This window comes from Neovison vison, chromosome 9 (genome assembly GCF_020171115.1).
Source record: "Neovison vison isolate M4711 chromosome 9, ASM_NN_V1, whole genome shotgun sequence".
Classification (NCBI taxonomy): Eukaryota; Metazoa; Chordata; class Mammalia; order Carnivora; family Mustelidae; genus Neogale; species Neogale vison.
The window spans coordinates 1,708,437-1,718,539 of record NC_058099.1 but is presented as its reverse complement, the minus strand read 5'-3'; positions in this window follow the sequence as shown (position 1 = coordinate 1,718,539).

Here is a 10,103-nt window from a genome sequence, read left to right as displayed (position 1 = left end):
CGCCAGGAAAGTGACGGATGTGATTCACCGCGCCGACACGCCACGAGGAGAATCAGACCGGGTCTCACTGCGGCCAGCGAAGACACTTGCAGGAAGTCAACATCCATGTGCGACTCAAAGCAAAACGGCCCTTACAGACCAGGAACAAAGGGGAAATTTCTTAAGCCATTTAAGGGTATCTGCCAAAGTCAGCCTACTTAGTGGCGAAATCGTAAAAGCTTTCCTTCCAAACTTAGACGCAAGAATTCCTCCCCTCACCCTTTCTGTCTGACATTCCAATAGCCGCCCTCACCAGCACAATAAGACAAGAAAAATAAATGAAAGGTGGAAAGACTGGAAAAGTAGAAAAGAAAATTCATTTTTCATAAGTATGTGATGGTGGACACAGAGGATCCAAAATGTCCCAGGGGTCGGTAACTAGGACCACCAAGAGTTTAACAAGGTTGCTGGATGTAAAATCGACACATAAAATCAGATTTATGTCTATGCGGTGGGAGTAAACAAATAGAAAGTGAGAAATTTTTTTTTAAAGAATTTATTTATTTATTTGACAGATGGCGATCACAAGTAGGCAGAGAGGCAGGCAGAGAGAGGAGGAAGCAGGCTCCCCACCGAGCAGAGAGTCTGATGTGGGGCTCGATCCCAGGACCCCGGGATCATGACCTGAGCCGAAGGCAGAGGCTTAACTCACTGAGCCACCCAGGTGCCCGAAAGTGAGAATTTTTAAATGATACCTCCTGACACAACATCCAATGAGTGCAGGTACCTGGAACTACATCTAGTTCTATGCACAAGACCTCTAGAGAAAAAACAATGTAATTTTATTAATAGACATTTATGAGGACCTAAATAAACAGGGGGCATAGATCGTGTTTATGGTGCAGGGAACTCAACATTCTGAAGATGTTAATTCTCCCAAATGGATTATTTTCAGATCGCATTCATTGAAGTATAATGATCTAGAGTAAAATTTTTCCTATTCTTAGTGGACAGTTCTCTAAATCTTCACAACCTCGAATAGTTGTGTAACTGTCACCAGAACCCACATAGAGAACACGACCATCACCTCCCTAACTCCACGCCGGTGACTAGCAACCTCTACGATCTACTCTTTGTCCCTACAGTCCTGCCTTTTCTAGAATATAATTTAAATGAAATCGTACAGTGTGCAACATTGGAGGCTGACTCCTTTCACTTAGCATGACTCATTTGAAATTCATCCCTGTTCTCGCATGTATCTAGAGCTCATTCATTCTTATTGCCGAAAAGTATTTCATTAGATGGACGTACCACCGTTTGAAAAATATATGAATTGCTTCCAGCTTGGAACAATTATAAACTGAGCTGCTCTAAACATTCATTCACACACAGATTTTTATGTGATTTTCTTGGGTAAATATGCAGGAGTGCAACCAACTGGGACATACCGTGAGCATGCATTTAACTTTGTAAGAAGCCGCCGGGCTGTCAGCGGAGTGGCTGGGCCACACTCTGTTCCTGGCAGTGAGGTATGAGAGTTCCGGGGGCTCCGTAACCCCACTCACCATTGTCAGTTTTTACAAGCCGTGAGTACAGGTTAGAGCAGTGCATCATTCTGCAACGATGTAATGACTAATTATTCTGAGCATCTTTTTATGTGCTTACTTGGCCATCATATATTTTCTTTTGATGATGTGTCTTGTAATGTGTTTGTCGGGTTTTGGTATCAGAATAATGCGGACCTCATAAAAAGAGTCAATTCTTCCCTCTTCTTCCATTTCCTGGAAGAGGTTGGGCATGACTGGTATTCTTTCTTTCAAATATATTTCTTTTAATTTGAGGGCAAGGGGGAGCATGAGTAGGGAGAGGGGCAGAGGGACAAGCAGACGCCCCAACTCAGCAGGGAGCCCTACTCTGAGAGCGGGACCTGAGCCAAAGTCAGATGCTTAACCAATTGAGCCACCCAGGTGCCTTGTATTATTTCTTTCTTAAGTGTTTGGTAGAATTTTCCAAACACTACCAGTTGAGGTGAGTTAAGAAAACTCACCTAAGTCTGAATTTTTTGTTTCTGGAGGGTTTTTAACAACAAACTCCAACATATGGGAGTGTGATATGTATGGGACTGTCATCTTTTTTTTTCTTCTTGAGTGAACTTTGGTAGCTTACATCCTTAAAGGAATTTGTCTATTATCTCTAAACTGTAGACTTTGTGGACACACAACTGTAATAACATTTATTAACATTTTAATATCTACACGATCTGTAGTGATGTCTCCTTTTTATCCTGATATCAGTGATCTGTGTCTTCTGTCTTGGTCTCCTTGTCAGTCGGACTGGAGATTTGTCAATTATATATGGTCTTTCCACAGAGGTAACTCTGACCTTGTCGATTGTATTTTCCCGTAACCTTTTTCTTTCCTGTCTCGTTGATGTCTGCTCATTACTCTTTCCTTCCTTCTGTTTGCTTTGAATTTAATTTGATTCCTTTTCTAGTTCCTTGAGGTGGAGCTTAGATCATTGATTTCCTTTGGCTTTTCTTTTTTTTCTTTTCTTGACTGTAGTTGATGCACCGTGTGATGTTAGTTGTCGGTGTACAACTTAGTAACTGGACAAGTCTACACATTGTATTAACTTCACCGCAAATGTAGTAACTGTCCATCTGTCCCATTACATCACTGTTACAGTATCATTGACTGTACTCCTCATGCTCTGATGCTTAGTCCTATGACTTACTCATTCCACAACCAGAAGCCTGTCTCCCCTTCTGCTTTCCCCATTTTGCCCATTCCCCCACTCCCTTTCCCCTTTGGCAACCATCAGTTCATTTTTCATATTTATACATCTGCTTCTGATTTTTGTTCGTTCTTTTTTAGATTCCATTTATGATTGGAATCATACGGTATTTGTCTTTCTCAGTCTGTCTTATTTCACTTAATGTTATATTTTCCAAATCCAACCGTGAGGTCGCAAATGGCGGATCTCATTTATCCTCGTTTACGGCTGAGTAATATTTCATAGTATACCTACACCACCTCTTCTGGATCCATTCGTCTATCAACGGACACTCAGTTCCTTCCACGTCTTGGCTGTTGTAAATAATGCTGCAATAAACACAGGGGTGCAGATATCTTTTCAAGTTAGTGTTTTCCCTGGATATATACCCAATAGTGGAATTACTGGGTCATAGGGTAGTTCTGTTTTTAAATTTTTGAGGAACCCCCATACTGTCTTCCCCAGTGGCTACACCAGGTTGCATTCCCACCAACAGTGCATGAGCATTCTTTTTTCTCCACATCCTTGCCAACACTTGTTATTTCTTGTGCTTTTTATTTTAATCATTCTGACAAGTGTGGGGTGGTATCTTGTTGTGGATTTGATTTGCATTTCCCTGATGATCAGTGATGTTGGGCAATCTGTATGTCTTTTTTGGTAAAATGTCTCTCCAGGTCCTCTGCCCATTTTTTGATCAAATTATTCGGATTCTTTTTGGTGTTGTGGTTTTCTTTTCAGTGTATTTAATTATAAACCTCCCTTTATGAACTTCCTATACATAAATTTTCCACAAATAAATTTATGCTATGATTTTCCCTTAAACGTTGCTTTAGCCACACCACACAAAGTTGATAGCTGTTTTAATTTTCAGTCAGTTTGAGATATTTTGTCATTTTCCATGCTCTGCCCTCTCCCCTACACTCGCCACACAGCCCTGGGCAGCAGCAGCAGCCAGGGTTTGGGGACGGCTGGCACAGGAGAGCTCCAGTGGGGACTCCAGGACTCTGCATCCGTCATCCTGGCAAAGATGACTTTCGGCCCCAGGCCAATCCCAAAGGAGCTGTTCAAGGGAGAGAATGAGTTGGGGCTCACCATCCATCCCGGGTGTCCCAGCATCAGGGACTCAGCCTTCCTGACGCTCTGGCAGCCGTGACCCCCCCAAGGACCACTTATCCTATGATCCAACCCCATGAACCAGTCTAAGCACACGTGACATCAGCCATCAAGAAGGCCTCACTGGGGGACGCCTGGGTGGCTCAGTTGGTTAAGCAGCTGCCTTCGGCTCAGGTCATGATCCCAGCGTCCTGGGATCGAGTCCCACATCAGGCTCCTTGCTTGGTGGGGAGCCTGCTTCTCCCTCTGCCTCTGCCTGCCATTCTGTCTACCTGTGCTTGCTCTCTCTGACAAATAAATAAAATCTTTAAAAAAAAAAAAAAAAAAAAAAAGAAGGCCTCACTGGGCGCCAGGGGGACCATAGGCCAGCGCTGCCTTGGGGACCCCCAAGTCTGCAACAGTCCCTTCAAGTGGAGAATATTATGGCTCCTTTCCCATGTTCCCATGGTCACTGAGCCCATGGGGTCCTGTGTCAGAGCAGAAGCTGCAGGACAGGGGACTCGAGGAGGCTCCCAGATTGCTCAGGGAGCATTGTCACGGGAAGGAATGAAGCAGGGAGCCAGGACCTCCATCGCCCTGCCCCCAGTCCCCTATTTCTTTCCTTCCAGTCTGGAAGCCAGCTGTTTCTGAACCAAGGACATGGATGTCTATGAGGAGGAATGCCCAGTCCTGGGCCGGGAGCTTCTCCCAACAGCTGGCGGGGACACCCACTGCAGGGGGGGGCCAGCTCCTCCCAGGCCAGGCACAGGGGTGCTCCCCATGTTCCTTGGGGTCCCTGCCAGGCCAATCACACTACACTCGCCCCAGGCCCTCCTGTGCGTCCCCGCAGGAGGAGAACAAGCGAGACATGGATATGGGGACCACTCAGGACCTACGGCATCAAGCTCAGGGGGGCCCAGGGCCAGCTCATGGGGCCCACGGGCAGGCATGGGGCTCAGCTCTTCCTTTTCCACAACCAGTGAAGGAAGAGTGTCCTTTCCCACTGGCTCCCGGTGCCCCACCCTGGCGTCCAGGCAGGGGAAGAGGCTGCCGGGGCCTCTGCAGTCGCCCCAACAGCAGCCTCTGGAGCAGCCTCCCCCGCACACGCCAGCCCCACCTTCTTGCTGCATCTAGAACAGGCCTCATACTGTCCCTTGTTTCCTCCGAGATGCAGAAATTGCCGGTGGCGTCCGTGTTCTTATACCAAATTAGCCACACTTAACTCAAGTGCCTGCCTCCGCCCACCGCCCGCCCGCCGGCCCATGCGCCCGAGCCCACAGCGGGCCTGACTCACTCGCGGATGCCACTTGAGGTTCCCAGGCAGGGAGCCGGGGGCCGTCCCCAACCCCGTGATGACCAGGCTGTGACAATGGGACGCCAGGTCCAGCTCGGGGGCACTGCTGTGCGACTCAGGGCGGTATGTCTCCCCGCCCCGGGCCTCCCTAAAACAGGGGCTGGGGGTAAGCCGCTGCCTGTGCTCCCACGGACTCACCTGCCTGGAGGAGACGGAGCACAGGCGAGATCCGGCAGCAAGAGCCGCACAGCCCGTCCCGCACGGAGGCTGTGCCCACCCTGCACGCCGCTCCTCTGTACAGAGGGGCTGCCCCCTCCCAGAGAACCCCTGAAGGCACTGAGCGGAGTGGCAGAGGCTTTCTGGTCGGGGCCAAGACACCGAGGGGTGGAACTTGAAGAAAATGGGTCTGGAGGCTTTGGGGTAACACCCACTGGTGTTCCCCCACTGCACCACGCCCGGGCTTTGTGACCCCGAGCAAGCCTCCTCCCTTCTCTGGGACCCAGTGCCCCCGCGCACAAGACGGGGACACGCATCCCCGCACCAGGGCGCACGGCATCTAAAGGGCGTGGCGCGCGGCCTGGCCCCCGTCGCAGGCTTTGGGCGTCTGCGGGAAGGCCGAGCGGAAACAGGGACGTGTGTGCAGGCTGACAGCGCCGGGGCTGGAGGCCTCCGTCCTTGGGGTGCTCCTCACGGACCCCGAGATGGCGCGTGGTTGTGCAGAGAGCAGAGACCTGAGTCTGCGTCCGGCTTGTGTCCCCGCCTCTGCCCCTCTGCCTCCCCTGAGCCCGCTCGCTCACCCATGGACCCCGAGAGTAACTCAGGGTGAGGACGCTGGGAGGGGTAAGAGCCAAGCTCCCAGCCAAGGAGGCCGGGGTGGGCGCCACCTCCCTCCCCCTCCGCACAGCAGACGCGATTCCCACTGACTCTTCTAATGCCCATGATTTGTCACATTTAAAAAACTATACACGGAAGGTACGTAAAATCTCGGGGCCCACACACTTGCGACGTATGTGCTTGACTGTTTATAAGTTAACCTTAATTCTTTTTTTAAAATTGTTTTGTTTTGTTTTTTTAAGATTTTCTTTATTTATTTGACAGTGAGAGGGATCACAAGCAGGGAGAGTGGGAGAGGGAGAAGCAGGCTTCCCCCGAGCAGGACTCGATCCCAGGACCCTGAGATCATGACTGAACTGAAGGCAGACGCTTAACAACTGAGATACCCAGGCACCCCCCCAAAATAGTTTTTTAATAAAAACACGAATTCGGCTCATCAGACACAAAGCCAGGCTTGGAGAGAGTCAGGGAGGGAGGCCCAGACCCGGGCCAGGCCCAGACCTGTCCCCACTGGGATGCTGGGGACATGCCAGGGCTGCCCAGGGAGGAGGCTCCAGGCCTCCAGGAGGGAGGAAGGCCCAGTGACGCCCACAGGTGAGCAGGGCGGAAGGGAGGCCGGCGGAGTTTGGAAGGGAGAGGCCGACCAGCGGAGACCACGCCGTGGCACTGGGAGCTTGGCTGCCCTCTTAGCGGCCTCCTACGGCCAGAACGTGTCTTTGCGCATCAAGGGATAGTCTCAGGCAGCCCGCAGGTCCCAGAGCCCTCGGCCCCCCGTTCCAGGAAGCCCCCTCAAGGCGCGGCTGCCAAGAGCACGGCACACGTACCAGGGTCCTGGGGCCTCACCTAGACCCTCAAGAACAAATTGGCCTCGGGCTGTAACGGAAAACGGGGCGGCAGAAGACCCCGAGGCCCTTGGGAAACGGTAGCTGAGGGCTCGGATATTCCCAGTCCCCGGCCCTTCCCTTCAGTCAGAAGCACTGAATCAGGAGCTACAGTGGGGGACACTGGCCTTGCTGGCCTGCCTTCCCAGGAAGGTTCTGGGGCAGTGCCTCCGCCAGAAATGAGGGAAATTCTCCAATGGATAGAAGAGGCACTGGCCTCCTTGACTTGGTCCCCCAGTCCAGCCCTTTGCTCCGACCGTCCCCCCCAGCCCATCCTTCTGCATCGTTGGCCCCCTCCGGCTCAGGGCCCGGCAGCCTCAGGCACCCACTCGCCTTGGCCTTCAGCCCCCCTGCCCACAGCCAGCCGGCCGCTCCAGCCCCCTGCCCCTCCCCTGAGCGCTTCCGTGCCTGCTCCCCTCCCCCAGGTGACGTCCACTCAACCTTCAGGAGCTCCCTGTCGAGGGTCCCATCGGGGCATCCCAGTGCCCACAGTCGATAAGCACATGGGGAACGTTTGCCAAAATAACGGGCAGCGAGGTCCTAAGGGGACAGCAGACGCCAGCTCGTGAAGGAAGGAGTAGCCTTTGCCGAGGTCCAGAGGTGAAACAGAGCTGGGTGTCACCCTTCCCGGTCTGAGGGCGCTGGGGAGCTATGGAGGGCTTGCGGTGGGGAGCGCCAGGTCAGAGCCGATGGGCTGGGTAGCTGCTGCTCCCCCAAACTCACCACCCCATCCCCCCATCCCGCACGCCAGTGCAGAGGGCAGGCCGGAACTCCAGGCTTTGCTTTGGGGGGCTGGGTGTGGGGGGCTCCGATGTTTACACAGTCGGGGTCTAGCTGCACCGACAGGCAGCTCAGGGCCGGCCACGGTCCCCTCGGCCTCCCACTGCAAGGACAGGGCAGGAGCAGGCCACACTCACACCCTCATGCTTTCCCAGGACCCGGCCACATGGCAAAGGCCACTGACATGAGCCTGTGCAGGGGTGACGGTCCTGCCCACACTGAGCCACCACCGTTGGATGCCGACAGGGGAGGCGACCGCACCATAATGGCCACCGGCGGCCATCACAAGCCCAGCAACCAGCCACTGCTGCTGCTCCCAGCCCCTGAGATGCCCCGGAGCCCCTGCAGGTGTGGAGTGTGGCAGACGTGACCAAGCTGGGACTGTGGCCCTGAGCACGTGGCTCTCTCCTCACACCAGCCCCCTCCCTTCCCTCCGCAGCAGCACCGGGCCCCTCACCCATAAGAGGAGGACCCCCTAGCTCCCAGGACTAAGCAGGGCGCCCGCACTCGGAAGACCAAGGCCAATGCCAAGCGGGCCCGGAGCCGCCGTCCAGCACGGCCTCCTTGCCACGCCGGCCACCGAGCACCTGCGTCGTGGCCAGCCCCGACCGAGATCGCACGCGTACGAAGCACACTCCTGATCGCAAAGACGAGCCCGAAAACAAAGAAACAAAAACCGGAAAACCTCACAAATCCTTGTTTTCTCACTGCACGTTGAGACGATCTTGTGGGGAGTGCGTTTGGTCACCTAAAATACATTCTTGAGACTAATTTCACTGGTTTCTTCTTTTTTTGATGCGGCTGCTAGCAAACGTTCGTGTTTCTGGTCCTCTCACGTGGGGTTGCGTGGCGCCTCCCGCAGTCACCTCGGGGAGCTGAGTGCGTTGACGCGGGACAGAGGACCCGGGATGGGGATGGGGCGACCGGTGCATGGGGACCGTTGGGGAGGCCGCCAGACGCAGGGTCAGGGTGGTGGATCCCGCCAAAGGGTGTGGCCGTGGGCAGCAACTACCAGGGCTCGGCTTCCCCGCTCTGGGCTCTGGCCCTCCTGGCCTCACTTGGCAGGGGCTGGAAGGACAGAGGGGCCGGGCCACCCAACTGGCTGCTGCTACAGGCCCACAGTGCCCGCTCCCCGTCTGCTCTCCTTGCCCCCCCTCCCCGCCCGCCAACTGCCAGAGAGAAAAAGATCCAATTAGCGCCCCCCTCCCCCAGCCCGTGACCCCACCACCTCCCTGCATCCCTCGGTTTTCTCCTCTCCCTGACCTCCCTGCGCCCGCCGCCTCCCCCCCTCCCGCCCGCCCCTGCCCGCCCGCTCCCTCCAGCACCAGCCGAGCGGGAAACAGCCACAAATCTTCGGCGTTACCCCTCCTTTATTTACACCGGGCGCACAGTAGCAATTCAGTCTGAAAAAGTGCCGTGTTTTCGGAGGCGTGCAGCCCGCGAAATTGATGTTTGTGTTAATCAATCTTGTAGGAGCCTGCGGGGCCCAGAGAGGAACCACAGGAGAGGTTTCTTCTATTGATGAATCGGATCCCGTGCGGGGAGGGGCGGGAGGGATCACACGCTCCCAGCGCCTGCGGGCTCCAGAGCCCCACGGGGTCCCGCCCCCACCCTGCACAGCCCCCCGTCTGGGGGCCCGTAACTTCGCCCTCACTCGGCGTCCGGCACCTGCTGGGGGCAGGACCCCCGCTCCAGGGTCGGCTCTGCCGGACTCTCCTGTCTGGGAGCACCCTGCTCTCGCCTGGGTGACCCCTCGGCCCCCAAAAGTGCCAGGCCCTCCATCCAGACAGGAGCCCGTGCGGCCCCCCGCCCCCCGGTGGGGAGTCTGGGCGCTGGCACCCACGCACAGGACCCGATCCGTGCTCCCTGAGGCGGGCCAGCGGCCAGAGGCGCGCCTCCTTGTTCCAGGAGTCCGAGGCCCAGGCTCTGAAGCCACCTTCGGGAGCACCGGCTGACCCGTCCCCAGGCCTGGGAGGGCCAGGAAGTGGCGGGCAGGCAGTGTAGGAAAAGAGTGCGACCCTCGACCTTCCCGTGAGGCTTGTGGGGCTCACCCAGACTGACCCTGCCCGGTGGTTCTCACCAGCGGGGTGGGACCCACAGACCCATTCTGCAGACACGGACTCAGAGGTTCCAGCTGGAGAAAGACGGGGCCAGGGCTCTGCTCCGAGGCACCTGGTCCCCAGGAGTCCTGCGACCCGGGGCCCGGACGACAGCCTCACCCCCCAGGTCGGTGGTGGGGACCGGTGAGCAGGCCCACTCCGGAGCCACCCTGGAAGCTGCCCGTCTGACGCTCCCTGAACCCTTACAGCTCTGAGGGCAGGGACGCCAGCCAGGAGGGCCCGTCAAGACAGCCGCCAGTCTGTCCCCTCCTCTCGAGGCCCATTGCTTCACGGGTGTCACCGGCACCCACGGGGTCACGAGATAACACAGATGCAACCCTCTGTCGTGACTGAGCCCTGCTGTGGGCCACG